The sequence below is a fragment of the Odocoileus virginianus genome, chromosome 14 (genome assembly GCF_023699985.2).
Source record: "Odocoileus virginianus isolate 20LAN1187 ecotype Illinois chromosome 14, Ovbor_1.2, whole genome shotgun sequence".
Taxonomy (NCBI): domain Eukaryota; kingdom Metazoa; phylum Chordata; class Mammalia; order Artiodactyla; family Cervidae; genus Odocoileus; species Odocoileus virginianus.
The window spans coordinates 42,551,610-42,577,258 of NC_069687.1; the positions used below are offsets into that span (position 1 = coordinate 42,551,610).

Genomic DNA, 25,649 nt, shown 5'->3' on the forward strand with positions numbered 1-25,649 from the left:
AATTTGGCACAGTGTATTTTTACACCTTGCTCCTTGATCATTTTTCTTGCTGTTTCCTCCACATCCCAGTTTTTCTTAATTTTTAAATTTATTTGCTATTTTAAATGATTGCATAGTAATTAGAAGACTTTCCTGAGGCTAAACTTAAAATCTGTTTTTCTTTAGAAACTTGTTAAACCAATCTTGTTAAAAGTAATAAGCTGGGTTTTTCTTTGCTAGTTTAGAATAAATTTTAGAGGAGCACCTAATTAGTTACTTTGAGGTTGTAGAGCTTTGATCTGCTAAAGATTCTCAGGATAGCCTACTCAAGGTGCTTTTATTTTTAAAATGAGGCTAAGTATGGGATTTGCTTATTAAGAGCTAATTAGTGGCAAACCTAGATATAGTGTGCAGTCTGTACTTGAGTTCTTTGCCACACTATTTATGTATTTGGGAGGTTATCATAGTTACAGTTAATGCTACCATGAATTTGTATGTGCATTTACATTCTTAATGGAGGGATGAGAAAGCCTGTTCCGAAAGTTTGTCACATCATTGTGCTTAGTTGCTCAGTCATGTCCGACTCTGCAACCTCATGGACTGTAGCCCACCAGGCTCCTCTGTCCATGGGGATTCTCCAGGCCAGAATACTGGAGTGGGTTGCCATGCCCCCCTCCAAGGATCCTCCCAATCCAGGGATCAAACCCAGGTCTCCCACATTGCAGGTGGATTCTTTACTGTCTGAGCCACCAGGGCAACCCATCACATCATTAGTAAATGGCGGTTGATTTGTACTCCAGCTGTTTACTGTAATTAGGGACTTTATGCAAATACCTGAGAGTTTAAAATATTTTCCATTATTTTTTGTGTGCAATTTAAGAATTCAGGAGGGGGCCTTGAAATATAATCACATCTTAACATTTTTCACATCTCAACTTAGTAAAATAATAGGAAAGGCCTATGAACAAAGAGTGATAATTCAATCAGTCTGTAACTCCAGAATCCGTGGTGCCTGCTTCAAATAAGGACGCTAAGTAAAATTTGCTTGTCCTTCCTGTGTCTTCTGAGCCTTTCTGCTGGTGTGCCAAGTTTGTATATTGTTTATAAAAAACTTCCTAACTCACCTGAACCTTTTTATCTGTAGTTAGCGATGGTGGTTGTTTACTCGCTAAGTGGTGTCCGACTCTTGTGACCCCATGGACTGTATCCTGCCAGGCTCCTCTGTCCATGGGATTTCCAAGGGAAAAATACTAGAGTGGGTTGCATTTTCCTTTTCCAGGGGATCTTCCTGACCCAGGGATCAAACTCAGGTCTCCTGCGTTGGCAGGTGGATTCTTTACCACTGAGCCACCAGGGAAGCCTGTAGTTAAGGATAAACACCTCCATATACTTTAAACGCACATTTTAAAACATCTACTTCTTAAAGTGATTTAAATTATCATTTTATTATAACTTTATGGATATTTAAGATATAAAATGTCATTAACAATTTGGTAGGAGTGTAAATATTAAGTCACCAAGATTCTTAATATTAGAACCTTATTGATAGTGCGTTGTGTTTTCAGTCAGAATTTGGAGATTTGGAGCCTCTTGCTTGTTATCTAGTACGGGTTAGTCCTAGCTGTTAACCATGGTGATAGAAACCAGAGGAAAGAAAACCTTAGGTAAATCTAACCAATACTTTTTAGAATGTTAAATTCTCAAATTTAGCTTCATCTTAGCTTAAGGAAGTGAGTGAAGTCGTTCCGTTGTTTCCAACTCTTTCTGACCCCATGGACTGTAGTCTGCCAGGCTCCTCCATCTGTGGGATTCTCCAGGCAAGAATACTGGAGTGGGTTGCCATTTCCTTCTCCAGAGGATCTTCCTGACCAGGGATCTTTGCAGGCAGACTCTTAAGATGTGAGCCACCGGGGGCTTGGGAACTCATCTCAGCTTGGAAACTGTAAAAACTCAATACCCAGACTGGACCCCAGACTAAATAGCTTTGCAGTCCTAGAAGTGATAGAGTATTTTTTTAATCATTATTAAAGCTCCCAGGTGATTTCCAGTAGATAACAAGGCTGAGACCCTGGATTCAGGCTTTGCTGTTCAAAAGTGTGGTTTCCATGAACCAGCAGCATCCCCTGAGAGCTTGTTAGAAACTAGCATCCAGGACTCTACCCTAGACCTGTTGAATTGCTGCGTGTATATTAGCATCTCCAGTTGATTGCCATGTGTAATAAAAACTGATAAAACATTTAGGCAGTGGCTTATTCTCTCTGTGCCAGTTAATCTCTGCCTAGGGTTGCCAGCCATAGAGAAAGATATTTGAATTTTAAGATCTTTCGGGAAAACTGCTTACCAGTATTCAATTAAATTATCTATAAGAATAAATGAAAGCCTGTTTCTATATCTAAAGTATCTTTAAGAATTTGTCTTTTTTAAAGTTACATTTTTTACCAATACTGTTATCAAGTATAAATCTTCCTAGATACATAGGTATAAATATCAAAATAGTGATAGGAACATAATAAAATAAATTGGTTCAAATAATTATTTTTTACTGTTCTCTAAAAAAACAAAATGAAACATAGGTCTTTGGAAAGCATATACAGCAGTTTAATTTCAATTGCTATTCATTAGTAAGGAATGACTGGTAACAAATGAAAACACTGTCAATAACATACCTCAAATTAATACAGTGTTGTACTATAAGGTTCTGTTTATTCCCAGGTGCTTGTTGTAAACAGATTGCTACCCTTGCTAGGCTCAATAAATGAGAAGTTTGCAGTTTGTTTTCTTTTGTTGCAGGTATGATACATATCAAATTATATTTTGCTATTCCTGGCCTCCTGTTTATGTTAAATATTTTGTTAATTTTCTGTCTGTATTTCACTTTCATTACTCCCTTATATTCAAGTTGAATTATTTTCCTCCAAGGTGCCACTAGAATAACTTTGTGAAGCTAATTTTCTGTTATGTCTGCTTATTTTCAGGCACTTATTAATGACTTTTTTTTAATCCTTTTAACCAGATCGCTCAGCCTCACATATTCTTTAAGAGAAGTGATTCATAATTTCTGCAATTTCCTATATACTGGAACTGAAATTCTCTGTGTTGCTTTAAAAAAAAAGAAAAGTACACAGATGAAATGGTGTATATGGAAATTCCCCCGAAAAAAGCTGTTCTTTGGGAAAGTATTATTTCACTTTCAAATCGGATGGTTTTCCAAGCAAATAATACTGGCTATTTGTGTTCAGTATCAAAATATGTGGAATTACATGTTGACAACAGCTTTCTAAGGTTTTCTTAGGGTTTGAGGAAAGAGAAATCCTTTTGCTTGTGCCTAGAGCTTAGATATGGGGCAACCATACTTACACCACTTCTTAAAAACAGTACCTTTAATTTTATCCATTTTTTAGTGCCTGTTTGTATCAAGTATTGAGCTGGATTTAGGAAAGAAACATAAATCACTGTTATAAGAGTAACTTGTAGAATGTTTAAGAGGACACACTGTTGTAAGAGGTGGCTTTTAGGAGGAACTTTCCAGAGCCAGCATATTTGCTTAAAATAATAAACCTGGAAAGATCTGGAAGAGGAGGCAGGCAGGGCAAATGTGCTAATCACCTTTGACACCCCTCTCCCCGTGCCATAATAAAGGGTAGGTTTGACCATTAGAAACCATTGAAAAGTTTAAACAGGATGGCTTGACAAACTTTGCATTTCACAAATATCACTGACAACATCAAGAATGGGTTGGAGGTGGCAAGATTGGAGACAAGGGGACAGGTTAAGAGAACTTACTAGAAAAATTTAACAGGAAAATGATGACCTAAACAAGGAAATACAATGAATAGAAGTCATGAGGAGACACTAAGAAATAGGATCAATGGGACATGAAGATTGTTCCAAATTATGGAAGGAGTCGAGTCTAGGGATAAATCTCAGGTGTGTGTTTTTTTTTCCTTAATGGTGGGAGAGATGATGGCATAATTCAGACACAGGAAAACTAGGAAGAGAAGCTGGCTTGCAAGGAAAAACTAAGTTCAGTTTGGAATCTGGTTTGAAGTGCCTGTGGGACTCTTGGAATGCTTTTCTACCACATCACTATATGCTTGCTTAACTCCCTTCAGGTTTTTGTGCAAATGTCACCTTAGTGACCAAAAAAAAGAAAAAGCATTTTTTAAAAACTACCTTCTCAAAGTTTCCCTTATCCTTCCTTGCCTTAAGTTGTCTCTGTAATGCTTGAATTCACTTAGTTGCTTTGCTTATCATCTATATAGGATATAAGCTCTAGGAGGGCAGAGATCATTGTCTGTTAGGTTCATTGCTATATCCCCAATGCTGAGAACAAACCCTGACATAAAGTAGATGCTAAAAAAAATAAATGGAATGACTGAGTCAGTCAACATCCAGAAGAAGGTTTCTTAGGTGATTGTGCGTACAACTCTGAAGTTCAGGATAAAGTATTTGACTGTGGATAATAATACAAAAGATGTCAGCATATAAGCAGACCTGAAATCATGGACCAAAAAAAGAAAACTAACCTAGGAAGTTTTAGTGAAACTAGAAATAAGAAAGGACCAAACATCCAAGCATAAGGAAAGAGCAGTATTTAATCTCTTCAAATGCTACCTGACTCTGTTATCTGTATTATAATAAAGCACAGGTATTTATAGATTTCAACAATTAATATGCCAGGTCATTATTTTTTCTTTTACACATCTCTCTAGTGTACTAGAGATATACATGTAGAATAGTTAAAGTGTTGATTTCCTAGAAAACTGAATTTTTAAAAGTTTTTAAGAAAAATTTCTAAGTTGGGGAGCAAAAGCCAAATTAAGTATGTATATGTATTTTTTTATTGGAGTATAATTGCTTTACAATGTTAGTTTCTGCTGTACAACAAACTGAATCAGCCGTATGTATACATACATTCCCTCCTTCTTAGACCTCCCTCCTGCCCCACCCCCCATCCCACCCGTCTGTGTGTGTGTTAGTTGCTCAGTCGTGCCAAACTCTTTGCGACCCCATGGACTGCAGCCCACCAGGCTCCTCTGTCCATGGGATTTTCCAGGCAAAGATACTGGAGAGGTTTGCCATATCCTTCTCCACTGGATCTTTCCGACCCAGGGATCGAACCTGGGTCTCCTGCACTGCAGGCAGATTCTTCACCAACTGAGCTACCAGGGAAGCCCCACCCATCTAGCTCATCAAATTAGTGCATGAAAAGTTTGTTTTTAAAAAAGAAATGTTATAAGGTGATGGTTGAATTTATTAAGGGATTTTTTTTTTTTTCTGGATTCCCAGAGTGCAGGAATTGTTAGCAAGCTCTGTTTCCTTCAAGCCGAAAGGTTACTGCTATAGGGCCCTTGTTTAGTCACTAAGTGGTGTCTGACTCTCTGCAGCCCTTTGGACTGCAGCACACCAGGCTTCCCTGTCCTTCACCATCCTTTGGAGTTTGCATGTCTTTGATTTCCCTCACCACTTCCTCTTTTATTCCCTGAAGAACCACAAGTGTCAGAATTGTGGCATAAATTTTGCAAAGTTTTTTTATATCTGTTTTAAAAGTTGATTTTGATCAGCCCATAATTTTGTTGATACACATTTTTCAGTAAATAAACTCCAAATTAGTGAAAAGAATTTAAAATGGGGATGTAAAAATTAATTTAAATAAATTTCAGATAAAGTTTTTAAAGCCCTAAATAGTTTTCTTTAAATTAATGTCAGCATATTTAAACTTTATGCTGTAATTTCAGTTTATATAATTTAAGAGATTTAGTCTTTTAGAGAAGTGCTATTCAAGATTTTCTTAATGTGTTATGTGTTTTACTGATGAATTCTCAATGTAGAAGTTCAGTATAAATGTGTTATGGAAAAGTAAAAATGATTTCTAATGGAGTTGAGATACAAATATATTTTTGTGTATCAAGGATGCCTTACTCAGAAAAAATTCAAAGTCAGCAATGCATCTCATTAAGACATTAGAGAACAGAATCTCTAGTAATGGTCTAGAACAACTTGAGTTACTTAACATTATCAAGTAGCAGATAAACTTAACTAGAAATAAAAAAGAAATTGGCTCAATTCAGGAAGGAGATAGTTAAATTAGAAACACTGTGAAAAAGTATTGGCAAAAGATATTTGTTAAGCTGAAGTGGAAATGATAAAACCTCATTCATCATTATTTTTTTATATGGCAAGAATCCTTCCTTTTTAGGGAATATGTGTTCTTTGTAGATTTCCCAAGTATACTAATTGAAAGATAGCCCATTTATTTTGCAGTATTTAATTTCTCTATCTTAAGAAACATGTTAGTATATTCTGTTGTAGTAAATAACACTGGGAATGAAACTGGAATATCGTGAATTCATTCATTTAAATTTAAGAGAAGTGAATGTGTTTCCTCAAGGAAAATCCACTTTTGTGTGCAACTCTTTAGTTGCATACAAATTTGACACTAACACTTTTACTCCTGACAGGGGCTATTTTAATTCTATCACAATTGACGTCAATGTAGGAATTTTCTAGATGCCAGTTGCTTCAGATCATGACATTTATGATAAATTGTAGGGATTTGGATTCCCCGTCTTCTTGCAAGTTTCCTTTCCTTCACCCCTTAACATTTCCTCCATTTTTCAGAATGCCTATTTTTCTATAACATAGGAGATATAGAGGACTAAGAGCTCATTTCAATTTAGGCAGCCACATTTGGTTTGAAAACACCCAATACTGAGGCAAGGCAGTATCTGCCAGACAGCAAATACAGGAGAACAATGTCTTTGCAGCCACATTGTCTGGCCGTGCACGGGGTTGGTGCCATTGTCGCAACTCCAAGAATGGACAACCTGTTAAAACAAAAGTCACCATATGCTTATTAAAGCCCAGACCTATGGGAAGCGCTTTAAAAGAAATTATTTAGATCTTTGAAGATCACTGGGAGAAAGGCTTTGTCATTACTATTTTCAGATAAGAAAACTGAAGTTGTTGTTGAGTCACTAAGTTGTGTCCAACTCTGCAACCACATCGACCACAGCACGCCAGGCTTCCCTGTCCTTCAGTGTCTCCCAGAGTTTACTCAAAGTCATTTACATTGAGTCAGTGATGCCATCCAACCATCTCGTTCTCTGTTGCCCTGAAGTTAAAAGAGGTTAAATAATTTGTCCAAAATCACATAGACAGTAGCTGTGGTAAGGTGCCCAGTAAAGCAACTCTCTAAAAAAATAAAACAGTGGTAGTCCATTCCTCAGTTTTCTGTTTGGAGTAGGTCAAATGTATCTAGAAATACAAAGAAAGAAAAAAATGATAGCACTAAATTTTATAATTGGTCAAAGTTTGTACAATCATTTTGTATGTTTTTTATTTACCTACCACTTATTTTTCCTCTCTCATGAAAAGTCAGATCTCAATCATATGGCATTCTAATCTGTAATATAGTTGAGGATTAGAAACTGTACAGAAACTGCTGCAAGTCTACATGTTAAACCAAGCCTCACAAACTCAGCATCTGTGTATTATTTCACATTTAGTTGTAGTAAGCTTGTTTTTTAAAAAGTGTTATGCATAGTATGTTAATATATATGCATTATTCTAACATAGTAGCACCTTAAGTAGTAGAAATTATGCTACTCTTGCATATGTAAAGATGAATTAAGAAATGTGTCCATGCCTTTAGTCAGCAAATTAGATATCAAGGAGAAATGACCACAAGTGGCCAAACTGACAGGGAGGTGACTGCGGTGAGAAATGACAGCTCAGGTAGATCCCGGATTGCCTTCAAAAGAAAAAATCCAGGGCTTAGAGGCTTTCACAGGAGCCTGAGGACATTACTGTGTTACAGTAACTACTGTTGAGGAAAGGATTGAATTCTATTCAGTGCATTACATTCAGAAGTCAAGGAAATATAATGTCTTTCAAAATTGTCCTCCAAAATCATCGAAAAATAGTCAAAGAAATCTTCATCCATCTTCCACACTTAGAATCACATTTCCAGATAACCAGAGTTTTACCATAATAGTCTTGATGAGAAAACTTAAATAATTGTTGAAAGATGAATACTTGTTAAGGAAAAAAATTCCAGTAGATTATAGTTGTAAAATTTATTCAGAGGTAGGAAGTTCTCTGAGTTCAAGTCTAAGTTCCAGAAGTTTTATGTCTAGAATTTTTCATCAAGTCCTAGTGTAAACATCAACTAGAACGTTTTGTTTGAAACCAGTGTGAAAAATTGCTCTGTGGATATAAAACATTTTAATCTTGTGTTTCAACTGATTGATCCCATGACCATAATTAAGATTTTTTTCTTCTTCTCCAAGTGTATTGTTGACAATGGTAGAAGCCGCTTTGGTTTTTTTTCTTTTTTTTGGGAGGGGGGGATGATATAAAGAAGAGGAAGATTGAAAATACATTGCAGTGATTGACTGAATCATTTTGAATCATGAGAGTTTAATTAATGCTGTATGGAAACTTTACTATCATCTGATCTACCTCATTTCATGATAGGGATGTAAACTGAGACAGCTGAGGTCTATAGAGGATTGATAACTTGCTCAAATCCCCACAGACAAGAGTTTTTCACAGAGTCTACATTCTTGTTTGATCTATCCTGTTCCAATCTCTTACTCATTTTCTTGTCATCAATGTATATTGGGAGGAAGTTGCGCTAAGTGAACAAAGAACAATATGGGATTCTAAAATGCCTTAAACTCTCCTTTATCAGAATTCTTCATCTTGAGGCAAGACACTTTCTCAGCAGCATCACTGAGACTCAAACTCAGCTTTGAAGTCAGTTTGTCCATTCTTTGAATGACTGTTCATCTTCTGCTAGAGAAAGACTCAGCCTCGTGCCTTGATTCTTCTGATTGGTTTGTAAGTTCATTCTTCTGACATCCACTTACTAAATACTAACACCTACTGTGTGCCAGCCCCCAAGGTCATGAGGTGAATAGAGAAGATCATAGTTCCTTCCTTTCTGGGGACAGCCCAGACTAGGATTGGGACAGACTGAAAGAAACTAGAACTTTTTGTTTGAAACCAATGAGAAAAATTGCTCTATGGATATAAAACATTTTAATCTTGTGTTTCAACTCATTGATCCTATGAGCATAATTTAGAGGAGGTTTTTCATTGTTGTTGTTTTTCCTAGCACTGCAATAGATACAGGAATCAGAACTTTCCGAGAATCTGGGAACTCAGTGCTCTTAATTCGGCCTGTCTTCACTGAGGAGGTGCTCTTGGAGCTTAAATTGCTAGATTCCAGAAGCTTACACTGATCTTGCATTAGTTTCTAGAGAAATGAGGCAAAGAGAACTGAAAGCATTCCTCTCAGATTTACTTGGTAAAATATTTTTCTTCTCAATAGTGATCTCCTGTAATCTCTCAGCTCTCTAGATGTTAAATATTTACAGTAAAGAGTCAACAAACCTGAGAAGAGACTTCATGGAGCAAAAAGGTTCTGTTGCCTCCTGCTCTCAAAAAGAAGCGAAAGGCATCAGTAGAATCAGAAACACAGACAGGACCATGACTGAAAAGAACAGAAAGATTCCAGAACCTTTGTATTGTCCATATTTTTGTCATCTCCTCTTTCTCTCTCATCACTTAATAGTTAAACCAAAAAGAGAGCTCGCTGCTTTTTGCAGGACAGCAAGGAAGTGGACGGTGAGCGGAGGGAGCAGGACATAATGTCCTACTCCACAACCATTCCTGGAAAAGAGGATGTCCAGGGTAGAGTGGGTGGTGGTGACCACCTCAGGGAAAGGGAAACAGACTTCTGGGCCTGCGGTCAAGTGGGAAACGATAGAGAGCTGACTTGGGCCTGAGGCTGGACAGCAGGAAGACCTGGGGTCTTTCCTATCTCTGTATTCACCATTTTATCCTTGATATAAAAGTCAGGAAAATAACTTTCATAAATAATAACAACTTCTCTCTGAGGTCGTTCAGTTCAGTCGCTCAGTCGTGTCCAGCTCTTTGCGACCCCATGAACTGCAGCACGCCAGGCCTCCCTGTCCGTCACCAACTCCCGGAGTTTACTCAGACTCATGTCCATCGAGTCGGTGATGCCATCCAGCCATCTCATCCTCTGTCGTCCCCTCTGAAGTAGTACATTTTACTAAATGGTCATCGTGGATCGGGTGTGGTGGAAGGAAATTTTCTACAGAAAGGAGAAAAGAACAAAATATATTTTATGAGGAGGAAAGAACTCTGGGAATAGTTCTCTGACCCTTTGTGTCTCAGCGATATTCTCAGCCTGGGTGAGAGGAAATGGAACAAAGTGAGGAATGTGGGGAAGTGGGAAGAGCTGAGACACAATTCATTCTCTGCCTCATTAAATGGAGTCATGTCTCTTTAAGAAATGAGTCTGTTATCACCCTAGAAAATTTCTCACTCTGGGCCTAACTCCTTGCCTAAAACTTAATAAGTGTTAGAATTTTTCCTGCCTTTCTGGGAATCATTTTCACCCTTATCTCAGACTCTCTCTGGGTCACAGTAAAATATAGTGAAGAATGGTATGAGTTCACAGGAAATGTGGAGAAAGATCTGGCCTTTTTATAATAGTTTGTTGCAGATGTTAAAGCTCTTGGATTTGCATTTGATGCATGGGTTCACATATATCCTTTTAAATGAATTAGAAACTTTAATTGTCAGAATTAAGAAAGTCAGACAACCAGATTTTATACTTGAGAGTATAAAAAGGATTTTGCTCACAAAAATGACATAATTTACACACTATTTGCTATAGTTACCAAAGGTTGTATATCACCATTTGCAAAAACACTGCCTTTCTGAATAACTGTGAATCACAGAAGAAGGCATCTATGCTGTTCTCAGAGGACTCTGGCTGTGATGGGCAGACTTGAGAACTGGCCTATGAATCAGATCGGAATGTGCCCAGGCCCGACCATTTGGTTGTGTGACTTGAAATCATTTCATCGTTTTGAACCTCCATATCTCCATCAGTAGATTGAGCAAAGATGTGTGGCACTGATTTCCTAGCCCCCTTTGTAGATCCCTGCCTCTACCTGGTGCAGTAGCAATAATTGTTATTTTTAAAAGTAGTATCTTTCCAGCAAAATAAATCTTCAGTGACTCTCAGGTTTAAAAAGAATCTATTTTGCACCATATTCCACAAGCTGCCAAATTTGGGGTTTGGCCGACTGCTAGAGAGAGCAGCCTGCTAGAAGGAGCAAATTCCAGAGCAGAGGGTCATTTTTTAGAATGCTTTGCCAAATACTCCCATATTTTCAAAGTTGTTGGGGGCCTTAAAACTTGAGCATTAGGGGAGAAACAATTGTTTAAAATACTCAGTGGATAGGTACACAAAAATGTTGAACTTTACAAATATTTTTGAATAGTTCACTACATTCCAATGACATGCCAAGTTGCACAGTCCTGCCACTTCCCTCCTTGTTATTTTTCCTCCCCTATCAACTTTGCTTGCTGTCCCAGAGAACTAGGTAATGAGAAAACACAGGCAGGTCTTTATTTTTACTGGAATGATTTCTCAGTTTGGTAAGCAGTTCTCAAACCAGGCAGCACAATAAAATCAACTAGGGAGTTTTTATATCACATGATGACTGGGCCCCACCCCCAGGTAATTAAGTCAGAATATTTGAGGAAAGGAATCCATGCATCTGTACATTTCACAAAAAGCTCCCCAGGTCTTTCTTACCTGCAACCAGGTTGTCTTGGCCCTTTACTAGGCCAGCTGGCCTTAAAGTGTTCTATAGCCACAGTACCAGTCAGCATCTGGCTAGAAAAAGAGATGGAGCTTAGAAGAAATTGTGAAATTGTAGATCCCCAGTACTGAAAAGACAACTTTAAAAAGTTGCTGCTGCTGCTAAGTCGCTTCAGTCGTGTCCGACTCTGTGCGACCCCATAGACGGCAGCCCACCAGGCTCCCCCGTCCCTGGGATTCTCCAGGCAAGAACACTGGAGTGGGTTGCTATTTCCCTCTCCAATGCATGAAAGTGAAAAGTGAAAATGAAGTCACTCAGTTGTGTCCGACTCTTCGCGACCCCATGGACCCCATGGACCCCCTCCTCCGTCCATGGGATTTTCCAGGCAAGAGTACTGCAGTGCGGTGCCATTGCCTTCTCCAAAAAAGTTGATGAGGGGAGTGTATTTCTTTAATGCCTCATTGTGGGATTGACTATTCCTTTAGGTGTAATATTTTGACTTGCTATAATAAAGTCACCATTAGGACTGATAGTGAATAATTTGTGAATATTAATTGATGTACATATATTGCTTGATATAGTCAAGGGGTTACCAAAAAAAAAAGCTCCTTGGAGGATGGGGCTTATAAATCTTGGGATTCAAGAATTATGTACGACAGAATAAGACAGCAAAACCATATTGTACAGAGAGTGAAAACTAAAATCATTGGCAACAGGAAGATAGCACAACTGTCTGGAATCACCTCAAAAGATGGTATGTGAGTCTGGGTCATCTTCTGAATGCTTTCTTTCACTCAGACAACAGGCAGCAGTGAACATTAGCTCTTAGCTAGAAAATCTTAGCTCTACCATAGATGGACTCTGTGACCTTGGGCACATCATGTTACCTTTATAATACTCAAATTCGGATTTATGAGCTTTAATCTGTTAAAGTGGAAAAAATGCTAAAACTTTCCTCATAGAGTTGCAAACAATAAATAACATGATTTAAGCAAAATGCCTGGAAATTAATAAGAGCTCTATTTAACTGAATTTTATTCCTCCTTCTTATTGCATCTTCTGGACATATATATCACTAGGGCACCGGATCAGCCATGGGACTATGAGGCAAAAGAAATGCCTGAAGCTTTTTCGCACCATAAATCCCTACCATCTGTCAAAGATGGTGCTATCACCAGAAAAAGTAGACCCACTCTGATCAGTTACCCTCAGCAAAAGACAGGCTAGCCAGATCATTCTCAGTCTTCATAATATTTTTATTTATTTTATATTAGGGTACATAATGCATGTCTCACATCACTGCACAGAGGATGGAGGTGAAAACTGTACTTTTGTAACTGATACAATAGAGGAACTTAGAAAAGCACTTTTCAGTGCATGCCAGGAAGAGCAACTCCTTCAAGGACACCACTGTTTGCACACAGAGAACCATAGCCACCCATCCAAGGGGTCCTCACTCTGTATACAGAGCCACAAAAACTCATGCATCCCTGCAGTGCTGAGATTGGATTTATATCAGCCATGACCCACTATTAAACTTCCAACTGAGTAAGTGAAATGAAAGTCACTCAGTCGTGTCCGACTCTTTGTGACCCCATGGACTATATAGTCCATGGAATTCTCCAGGCAAGAATCCTGGAGTGCGTAGCCTTTCCCTTCTCCAGGTGATCTTCCCAACCCAGGGATCGAACCCAGGTTTCCTGCATTGCAGGTGGATTCTTTACCAACTGAGCTATCAGGGAAGCCTAGCCAATCAAGTAAAATTAATGTTAATTCCTAGGTTGAACAGTAGGTGTTGTCTTTCCTTCCAGTTAGTCACCTTAATTCCTGTGGTACCTGTTAATGATTATTTGAATATCATTATTCCACTGCTCAGCTTTCTTTGGCTGACTGTTTCAGCTGAATGTAAGTCATAAACAAACCGCAATTCTCTTGCTATTCCTATGTCATTTGCAAACAAGAGAAAGCAACTCTGGTAATATAAGCAACAAAGAAATATTTTAAAAGATGACGTCTCAGATGGGAAGAAAAAGAGGAAGACATAGCCAAATCCCTATAGTCAAATACAGAAATATCTGTGTAGGACGAAGCAGCTGATGGAACTGCCACCCCCAGAAGCCACCACCAATCTGCTGAATGTAAAACTCAATCAGATAACATATGGCAGATTCATGTTGCGGTACAGCAGAAACTAATGCTACTGCTGCTGCTGCTGCTAAGTCGCTGCAGTCGTGTCCGGCTCTGTGCAACCCCATAGATGGCAGTCCACGAGGCTCCACCGCCCCTGGGATTCTCCAGGCAAGAGTACTGGAGTAGATTGCCATTTCCTTCTCCAGCAGAAACTAATACAACATTGTAAATCAATTATACTCCAGTGTTTAGAAAACAACTCAAACAGAGCTTCTGAGAATAGTCTTTATGTGCAGGAACATCAGGTTGGCCATCCAGAGCTCATCGGTTCACCTTCTGTGGACGAGCAGGCTGGATGAAGCGCTAGTCCATACTCCTATCCTCATCTCCTCTGTATCCTGAAATTCCACAGCTTCCCCAACTAGGAAAAGTGTGTGGATGCTGGAGAGTAAAAACAAAATATCCACTAACCATTTTAGAACAGTAGGAATATGAGAATTAACATTTACTAAGTCCCATGCAAGGCAGCCTCTATACCGTATTAGGGGCACAGGCCTGCAGCCAGACTGTCATTGTTCAGACCCCAACTCAGCCACCTGCTGGAAGGAGCAGAGGTGGTGCTGAGCCTGGAACCACTGTCAGTCTGACTGTAGGGCCTGCTGTCCCAGCACTAGTTCATCCAATCCAGTAAGTTTTGACTCTTACATTCTTCATCACAGCGGAGATGCTGATTAGTTAGGGAAACCTTTAGGAAGCCTACATCCCTTTCAGGCTTCATATCTTCTTAGGAAAAAATAGATTACCTAACCATAGTTATGGTACATATATATAATGGACTGTTACACAGCCATAAAAAGGAATGAATTTGAGTCAGTTCTAGTGAGGTAGATGAACCTAGAGTCTGTTACACAGAGCGAAGTAAGTCAGAAAAAGAAAAATAAATACGGTATATTAACACATATATATGAAATCTAGAAAAATGGTACTGATGAACCTATTTGCAGGGCAGGAATAGAGACACAGCCATAGAGAGCAGACTTTTAGACACAGCGGGGAAGGAGAGGGTGGGACAAATTGAGAGAGTAGCTCTGAAACATATGCATTCCATATGTGAGAGAGAGAGCTAGTGGGAAGTTGCTAAATAGCACAGGGCGCTTCAGTCTGGTGCTCTGTGACCACCTAGAGGGGTGGGATGGGGTGGGGGTGGTAGGAGGGAGGTTCAAGGGTGAGGAGATATAAGTATACTTATGGCTGATTTACGGTGTATGGCAGAAACCAACGCAGCACTGTAAAGCAACTATCCTCCTATTAACAATAAATTTAAAATTCTTTTTTAAAAACTAGTTGAATACTTGGCATATTTTTTTTTCTTTTATGTAACTACTTCCATTAAATCTTGACTTCAGTTTGCTCTTGGGCTCCTGATTTGGGGACGGATGTCTCATTCACCCGTAAGAACTTAAGAACCAGTTCTATTGTTAGATTTTAAATGGTGGCTTATTGAAGTAGTCCAGGGATCATTAATTTTTAGACTGGGAAATTCTGAGCAGGAGATTCAGTATTAGTCCTGAAGAACAATGGGAGTTCCGGAGACTCAGGGAGCACCTGGCTTCTGTAGTCACAATCTTCTTGAGGTTTCCTCGGGCCTCTCGAGTCTCTTATCGCTGCTTTTCCCCAGCTGACATTTGGCCGTGGAAGGAAATGGAAGGAGAGAGGAAGATGATGCTCTATCTCATTACTCCAAACACACACTTGTCCTTATTTCAACACTGCTTTCCGATCCAGCTGTCAAACTTCAAGCATGAAAAAGGAGGAACTAGCAAACATAACCAGATTTCCTCTTGGACACCAAATGCTAGGGCTTACCAGGTGGGGCAGTGGTAAAGAATCTGCCTGCCAATGCAGGAGATGCAGGTTAAATCCCTGGGTCAGGAAGATCCCCTGGAAGAGGATATGGTAATCCACTGTAGTGTTCTTGCCTGGGAAATATCATCGATAGAGGAGCCTTAGAGGGCTACAGTCCATGGGGTCACAAAGAGTCAGACATGACTGAGCAACTGAGAATGCGCCAAATGCAAAGCAGAGTAGGTTACAAAATTTCTAAAGAACAAAACTCACCAGGGTTTTTATTCTCCTGTGGTTAAACCTCAGTTTGGAGGTGTGCGTGCTTGCATGCTCAGTTGATAAGTCAAGTCCAATTCTTTTTAACCCCGTAGACTGTAGCCTACTAGGCTCCCCTGTCCATGGGATTTTTCAGGCAAGAATACTGGATTGGGTTGCCATTTCCTCCTGACCCAGGAACTGAACCTGCATCTCCTGCATTGGCAGGAGGATTCTTTACCACTGAGCTACCTGGTGAGCCAATGTTAAAATACAAAACATATAGCAAGTGCTTCTCTTCCTAACGTTGTCAGATTTAGGGGCTGGGAGGAATAGCGAACATGACAGACTTATTCTAAATGACTATTCATGGCTGACCTGAAATTCAAATTTAGCTGACTGTCTAGCAACCCTTTTCTCCTTCTTCCCTCAATCTTTCCCAGCATCAGAGTTTTTTTCCCAATGAGTTGGCTGTTTACATCAGGTGACCAGAATATCATAAGAAGTGTCCAAAGGTTCGGACACAACTGGGTAACTGAACAACACCACCTAGCAACCCCACACCCCCATGTTCATCTCTTCGGTACCACTGGCCATGATTGGCTTTGATCAGAGAGATCTTTGCTGAGTAGAGATTGGGAGGAGCTTGGGTGGGTGCATTCCTGTCCAGGACTGGGTTTGGCTCTAGTTTTAGGGTCTTTGTTGGAAGAATGGAGAAGGGCTGATCTCTTCTGTGTTTGAAAAACATTGACCTAAACCTTTCAATAATAGCCCTGAATATAAATAAATGTCTACTTAACTATCATCTCTTCCAGATGATTCTAATATCCTAAAATAATAAGGTCATCACCTTTCTCAATTCAGTCACCTGAGACTGTTACTCCAGGGAGGTACCTAATTACAAGATGTCTTTACAATAATGGTAGTTATGTTTATGATGCAGTTTGATACTGTGAGGTTTTCTCACAAAATTCAATTGGTCATTACAAGTAGGCTTATTATACTCTTGATAAATTAAGATTAATTTAAAATGTATCACCAAAATTAAGTCACAAAAACTCCATAAAGGCAGGAACAACATACAACAGGAAGACAGTGTTAGGTGATAGTTAAGGATAAAAGCAATGGAATTATACCTCCTGGGTTTAGTGTCTCCAAAAGGACATTTCAGTGATGACTTCCATCTCCTTACCAATAAACTAAATGCCAACCCAATAGGATTTTTTTTTAATTAAGATTTTTGACACTTTTTATAATTCTTGATCCAGAATAAATGCTCAAGACATTTTTCCTGCTTTAGATGCTATTGAAAATTTTTATCCTTAGGACTCAAAAAATATCCATGAACAATGAGCATGTTTTCAGTTCTGAAAAGAAACCCATGTGCCAGCAGAAGCAAAACAGATGTCCTTGTTTTCAAATGAAGATGATTTCTTTATAGGAAAGATGATTATTAATGATGACTTATAGACAGTTGAACATATCTGCTATTCATAGCAGGATCTTAAACCATGAAGTTAGTGTTTATTTCTATTAATATAAAAGCTTCATTCCTAAGTCATGGAATAAAGTTTCATCTCCAGCCCACCCCATAAACACACTGGAAACTGCCATTCTTTGGGAGGGATAGAGAAACTGGGGGCTGTTGAAGGCACTGTTTTATGAATTAGATAGGAAGGGTTCACTTGTAAGCTGAAATAAGAGTTGACCCTTCCCTGGTGGCTCAGATGGTAAAGAATTCACCTGCAATGCAGGAGTTGTTCAGTTACCCAGTCATGTCCAACTCTTTGTGACCCCATGGTCTGCAGCATTCCAGGCTTCCCTGTCCTTCACCATCTCCTGGAGCTTGCTCAAATTCTTGTCCACTCTGCAATGCAGGAGACCTGGGTTCGATCCCTGTGTCAGGAAGATCCCCTGGAGAAGGGAATGGCAACTCACTCCAGTATTCTTGCCTGGGAAATCCTATGGACGGAGGAGCCTGGCAGGCTATAGTCTATGGGATTGCAAAGAGCTGGACATGACTGAGTGACTAAGCACATTGCATACCATCACCTGCCCAGCCATCTCTCTGAAACCAGGGTCCTCCTTGCAGAGAAGGACTCTGAAGCCAGTCCCAGGAGGAGCAGCCTCAGGGCCTAGCCTTGCACATCTCCTCCTAGAGTTTTGGAGGTTTAACCCTCCCAGAGAGATGGCAAAGCTTTTCCAGTCTCTTCGTTTCTGGAGAGTGTGTTTATTCACTCCCAGGCCTTTTCACTTTTATTCTGAATCACAGGAAAAATAACAATAGTAAAAATCTGTCTGTATTATGACTGGCTAAACAGATGGGGATTTTCTTCGAAGTAATATTTTCAAGGAGTGTCACCTAGCAGCTGGATTCTTTTGCCTGGAGAGAACTAGCTCCCTAAAAGCAAAAAGAAATGGAAGCACTTGGGGTGGTAAACTTGTGTCAGTTTGGAATCAGTTTGGGACAGTTTAAAACCTCTCAAATCCAGCACATTCTAAAGCTTTAAATGCTATCCACTAAGAAATCATATCTGAGGAATTTTTCCATTAAACATTTAGTCTAGTTCAAACCTAATAAGATGCTAATCTTTTCAGAACTTGTTTTCCCTTATTTGGCTTTCTTACTTTTTGTAAAAAGTCAGTAAGAGTTTAATATACCAGAACTGTTGAACACACGGGTCGGAGTAGAATGTACCCTAAGCTTGGTTTCCGGAGAACTAGGTCCAAACCTGGATTCCATAACTAAGTGATTGTACGACCTTGGGCATCACTAAGCCATTGTGAACCTCTCTATAATGCCACCTGGAAATGTGCTGTGTGCTTAGTCACTCAGTCTTGTCCAACTCTTTGCGACCCCATGGACTGTAGCCTGCCAGGCTCCTCTGTCCGTGGGGATTGTACACTAAATTATGGAGCTTTAATTTAAATACTCAGCTCACATAGTAGGTGTTCAATAAATGTTAACATCTGTGGCCACAGTGGGGATCTGGTCACAAGCTTCATTAGAGCTTCTTATTTAATTAAATGTGAAATGAATTTTACTCATAGAAACTAAAGTAGATTGATAAGACAGACATCATTCTAGGGTAAGTAACAGAAATGCAGAATTGTATAATTGTGCTTTAATTTGCTGAAGATGAAAAATGATGCAAAATCAGAATAACATTTATTTCATCTGCCAGAATCTTACCCTATTTCTTGCCTTTTATTTGTTTAAGCATAGGAGATTAGGATGGTACAGACATTTGAAGGACTAAACTATTTGTAAATATGTGTCTTTGCATATACACATTATAACATACATATTTTTAAAAGTTGTTCCAATTGTATTTGTGGCAGAGGTTAGCAACTTTTTTTCTGTAAGGAGACAGAGATGGTACAGTTCTATTCTTTGCAGTCCTCACAGTCTCTTGAGTGAGAGACTAATTCTTTTTTAAATTAATTTATTTTTTAATTGAAGGATAATTGCTTTACAGAATTTTGTTGTTTTCTGTCAGAGTAACAGACTGATTCTTAATAAGAATTACTTAATTCTGCCACTTGAGTGCAAAATTAGCCATAGACAATAGTAAACTAAAGAACATGACTGTGTTCCAATAAAACCTTATTTACAAAAACTGACAGTGGGGGAAATGTGGCCCGTAAGACAATTTGCGGATATTTGGCCTGGAGCATGATATAGAGTCCATTTACAAATTAGGCATAATTAAGATAACTTATCCAAGGAGAAAAATGTGTATGACTATATATGTATATACACATATATATTCACATTCATAAGTTATTAATTCAGCAGTTATATAACATTAATCTTAGTATATTTATTTTGCTGAATTTATTTCTTTAAAAGAGCATCGGCTTGCTGAGTTTTAAAAAATAGTGTGGTTCTTCAAGTATATTCATTTGAGATGCTGGTATGTTATCATGCTGGAATCTGTTTGCATTTCACCGCTGCTTTTTGAAGTGCTAACCTGTAGCCATGTGTACTTGCACAATAGGCTTTACTATTTTCCTGTGGTAGACACATTTCAAAGTTGGACTCAAACCCATTACACAAATGTCCAGGACAGGATTTCCTTCTCCTGCACAAGAATATCTTGTGAATTTCCTGGGTAGTACATTCAAGCATAGCTTACCTGACAGCATCAGAGCCATTGTGTTCTAAGGAATTTCCTGCAGAGATTAAACTGGTTAGGCTTAGATCTGTGTTTTATAACTATATCCCATATTAACCTTTAACAATACCTTTTAAGAATGTTTCTGCGTGACTCCTTTCTCCAGGAAGAGATTGAAAGTAAGGAAATACCTAGACTATCAGAGAACTTTGAGAATTAGAGAAGGCTAGCACATTATCCCCTTTGTGTCATAATAATGAGAGGCCGATTCAATCTTCAGGGCCTTAACAATCATCCAGGACTAACATGCACATCAGAAAGGTAGCCAATCTCTCACCATTTAGAGATTCTAATTTTACAAATTCTAATTATTTTGTATTTTGAGACTATCTATGAATCAGAAGCTTTATGTAAAAGTAACAAGGTAAATACAGTTAGCTTTCAAAAGACCCCAAAATATCAGTGTCTTAACACTGACTTTTCTTTCACATTTCTCAGTCCAGTGTGGGTGCAGTGACCCCACTGTACCCTGTAATGTGCCCTGGGGAATACATCCCTCTAAGATCACAGCAGAAAGAAAGAGAAAGGTGTTGGTAGGAAACAGCACACCTGCTCTTCACTGCCTTGGCTGGAGGTGACACATTATCACTTCTCGTCCTTCATTGACCAGAACCAGCCCACATTACTCCCACCTCACTGCAAGGAGCACTAGGAAACAGGGAGATGCACGTGGATATTTAATAATAAATGGTGAAGCTTGACACAGAATAACATTTAAAAAATTTGGTTCTTGTGCTGAGTTGAAAAATCAGTCAGATAAGGACTAATAAGAAACTTAGTGTCTCAGATTTATTTAGTTGGTTTTGACAAAGGCATAAGCTGATAGAATGTTTGCTACATTCTCTGCTTGCTTTTCTACTTTTAAATAGTCTGTGATGTTTACAATTCTCTACCCCTTAACTTAGTGGACAGATAAAACCCTTGTCTACTTATGTAATCCTTAATATCTGTGTTATTAAATTGATACTTATCTTTTTCTTTATAGTGATAGCCTACCTTTTAAGTGTGTGTGAGTGTGTATCTTACTTCTCCGCCTGTAGTCAGTACAGGAACACAGTATCAATGTGTACTCAATAAATGTTGGTTTATTAATAGATTAAGGTATTTTTGCATGCACCAGTGAATATGGAGACATATTCAGTAAACTTTGGTTATCATCAAGAGCATGAAGATTAAGAGTGACTGACTATAGTTTTCATTTCTAGACAGCTTAGGGATTTTTGTTTCTCAAAGTATATCCACTGAACTAGAAAGTCTATTGTGGAGTCCAGGAATCTATAGTAGCTAAAAAATGCTTTTAGGCTGCCTTTTCCCCCATTCTCAGTGAAAATGGTCCTTTAGAAATCCATGAGAAAGACTATTCTATGTGGGTGCTTGTTGCTGTAAGCAAATTCGCTTATACATAATTGATAAATGGACCAATGATGTCTTTCAGACATGTCACTCTAATGCAGTTTTCCCCAGCACTTTAATGGTTATGGCCCCAAGTGCCAGCACCTGGATGCCAGTTACACTAAGAGCTGGACAGAGCGCGCATGGACTAACACAATATGGACACAGTGCTCATTCTCCTCACATGCTTCCTCTTGGCTTAGTTTTACCACACGTATGATTTCTTGAAAAAATTTATTACCTGGCTTGCCGCACACTAAGTTCATTTTCCCTTTGTTGCCATAATCTGCAGCTTCAACATTTTCTTACTCCCCTCCATGAAAGACCTATATGTAGTATAGCATTTATTTGTTAGGAATTTAGCATGCCTTTAGGATGTTGTGCTATAATTTTTATTTGGGTTGCTATCGGTTTTGTTTGTGCTTTGGCCAGAAAATTGTGTAGGTTTTGAGTAAGCTGTCCAAAATCTGTTTTTACTGCACGCTCTCTTATTTTTACATTTGACTTTGTAGAACACATGAGGTTGCTGTAGGAATGACTATGTTACATTATAGTAGACAGGCCTGTGTTCTTACAACTTCAACTGCATATATTTTGTGGAATAAAGGATGTCAGTAACAAAATTGGCACTGCACCTATTTGAGAATTTGCCATGTGCAGTTAGTTTTCTGACCTTTTATCCTTTTTGTATGAAACTGTTCTAGCATTCCCAAATGGAGTTCATGTAGAGAATCTCACTTCAATCTAAGAGCAATACCACTGGATCACGGTGAATGTTTCTACCTGAAGTCTTGGAAATTGAGGCTGAGAGGAGAGAGATGTTCTGCCTAAGGGAGATTAGTGACATAGTTCTCATTATAATTAGATGTTCTACTCAAGTAACTATATTTTGAACATCTATTTTATGCAAGGCACTGGAGATACAGAGATAAATATGAAACCCAGCCCTCCTCCAGCCCACTTCCTCCCATTGATGTGGGCACCCTTTTCAGCTTGGGCTGGGTGGGGCCCAGAGAACTGCCTCTATCCTAGAGAGGCAATGGCATTGCTACTTTCTTAGAAGAGCTGACAACTGATACCCTGGCTGCTCTGTGTGAGGCGTGGGACACTTGGGTGGCTCCTGGCCAAGGGTCCTTCGCCTGTTGCCAGCTGGAAGTCTGTCACTTGACTCTATTTCCTCACCAGTTCCTGTTCTAGCCTCTGCCCATGACTTTGACTTATCCAGTGGAAACAATTCCAAGACTGCAGAAGTCCTGTTGCCTCTTACCTTTCTGCCTTGTGTGACCTATAATTTCATCCACAGGTGCACAGTGAAGATGGATAATCTTTGTTTCATGTTCCTCATCTGAGGCAGTTGGCAGGGAATTCAAATAAGAGCAAGGAAATTGTTTACTCCTCTGGGCCCCATCAGTAAACTAGCCATAGTACCCTAACCCAGGGATTTCAACTGCTTGGGTCTCAGTGTCTTCATCATTTAAGGATACTTTCTAATGACATAGCCTACATGAGGCCTTTTCCAATTGTAGCCTTCTGAGATTCCCCAAGGACACACTTGGGTATCTTCAGTGTGTGCTCAAAGGAGGGCTCCAAGGAACCAGGTACACAGAGCTTTATGAAGAGAGAGGACTTGCTGGTGCCCTGACTTTCCTGAGATGGTTCTGCATCTTAGACAAACCTCAGAGCTACTTATAGCCTGAATGATCACCGTGGTGGCAGCTGATGTGTATGGAATATTTAAACATTTTAAGTGATTTCCCTGGTGACTTAGATAGCAAAGAGTCTTCCTGCAATGCAGAAGACCAGGGTCCATTCCCTGGGTTGGGAAGATCCCCTGGAGAAGGAAATGGTTACCAACTCCAGTATTCTTGCCTGGAGAATTCCATGGACAGAGGAGCCTGGTGGGCTACAGTCCAAGGGATCACAAAGAATTGAACACGACTGAGCAACTAACACTCTCAAATGATCATGGATTTTTAAAAACCCATTATAGAGAAAATGGAGCTGTTTAAGATACAGCGACAGTAATAAAGAAGGTAACTATGTTTGAAGGCAATTCAAATTATTTTTAATGAATAAAATATTGGAGAAGATAATCATTTTCAAAATTAATGAAAAAGTCTCTACAATATTCATATTACTCTCAATTTCATTACTTGATTTGTAGTGTTGTTTAGTCACTAAGTTTTGTCTGAATTTTTTGCAATCCCACAGACTGTAGCCCACCAGGCTTCTCTGTCCATGGAGTTCTCCAGGCAAGAATACTGGAGTGAGTTGCCATGCCCTCCTCCAGGGGATTTCCCCACCTAGGGATCAAACTCAGTCTCCTGCATTGGCAGGCAGATTCTTTACCGCTGAGCCACCAGGGAAGTTCCTCATTACCTAATTACAGATATATAAATCCTAAATGTATGTGTTTAGAGTGACATTTCTGGTTATCTTATTCTCTCTGACACCCCAGTCTTTTTCTGCTTTAGGAAAATGGAAGTCACCTAAGTTCTGAGATCTCTTCTAGTTGTAGTTTTGATTCCACGATCCTACTTAGGCAAAAGCCACAACACATTTAATGTTTATTTACTTGGTCAATGTTTAGCCTGTGGTTGGGCATTTAAATATCCCAATGAAGTCTGAAAAAACAGAGCAGAGAATGGTGAAACACAGACCAAGGAAGAGAAATAATTGGAAACCAGGGGAAAACAAGGGGAAAGACTGAACAGTGCTTTTACCATTTCTTTTTAATTTCTCCCACATGCTTAGAAATAGAATAGGTTTTTGTATGCTAGTAGTAGTCTTATAGATGAATTAAACATATCATCAGCACTTGCCAATTTATTTCACAAGTACGCAAAGTCAGGTAAATATGTTCTACACTCCCCACATAGATGGCATGTCATATATTTGAGAAGTTGTAGCTTTAAGTAAATGTACCCTACCTTAAGAGTGCTGTATTTGTTTTATATTCTCACACTTAATGATCTGTGACCTACTTTCCTTCAGCCCTAACCATGCTTATTCTATGGGTTTAAAAGAAGAAAGAAAAACTATGTATATGTACACAATTATACATCACTCGTCAGAGAAATTAAATATGGAAATACATTTAAGTATGTACGTGGTCCGTCCAAATTTTAGTATCTATCCTTCATCATGTTTCCTTTTGTCTCCCATTAAAGACAAAATAGCTCGGAAGGTTGTTTCTGTTAACGGGCTGATCAGTAACCAAGTAAAACATATTGTGCTTTTACCCAATGCTGGTGGCAGGAAGCCCGATTTGCAGAATTCCCAATTACACAATCCTATATTAGCCACCAAAGAGAAAGTTTTTTCTTAATGTTTAAATAGGAAAAACAAGGACCTAATATTCTTTAAAAAGCAAATGTGACAAAGGGTACAGGGGCTCAGAGGGTAACGAATATGTCCGCAATGCAGGAGACACAGGAGACAAAGTTCTGATCCCTGGAAGGAAATGGCAACCCACTCCAGTATCCTAGCCTGAAAAATCCCATGGACAGAGAAGCCTGTTAGGCTACCCAGTCCAAAGGGTCACAAAAAGTTGGCCATGACTGACCGCTTAAGCGCACACCGCACTGGCACACGCGCACACACACACACACACACACACACACACAGAGGAATGCTATTATGTGTTCTAAGCGCATATGAATCTACAATTACCTCAAAACATAAAATTGAATTTGAAAAAGACATTGTTTATGGTTATGGTGGTGTGGACTAAAAAAAGTCAGCTGCTCCATCAGTAAACAAAGGATGTTGAGGCCATCAAGCCGTCAGCCACTGCCACTGCCCCCAGCAGCATACCTTGAGGGGATCCAGGACGGAAAAAAAACAGGATACTGGCCCTAGACGGTGCCTATCAAAGGAGAGATTTCAGTGAGCTCAGACTCTTGTATCTTTCCATACATAAAAAAGCACTAAATTCATTACCTTGGGATGTCTGGTTTGCTTTAATTAGCAGTAATCCTTTGATGTTTGGATTACCTTGTTTTGTTGCAAAAACTCCTGTGTATCCTAGCCCCTCCTTTACCTCTTCAGAGCGGTTCCTCGGAGTTGAGAGGCTGTCTCCTGTGCTTAAGTCCTCAGAAAGCATAATTCTCAACTTTTAGGTTGTGTATTCTGTTTCATTTGACAGTGGCTAGTTGAGCTGCTTTGATTTTTTAATTTATGGTGCATGCTTAGTCACTCAGTCTTATCTGACTCTTTG

At 39.2% G+C, this 25,649-nt stretch overlaps 1 protein-coding gene across 1 annotated transcript in view; it reads left to right on the plus strand.

Annotated features, from left to right (window-relative positions):
- Window positions 1-25,649, plus strand: part of ITGA1 (integrin subunit alpha 1) — a 225,181-nt gene that overhangs the window by 79,839 nt on the left and 119,693 nt on the right. The gene's annotated exons all lie outside the window — the stretch shown is intronic.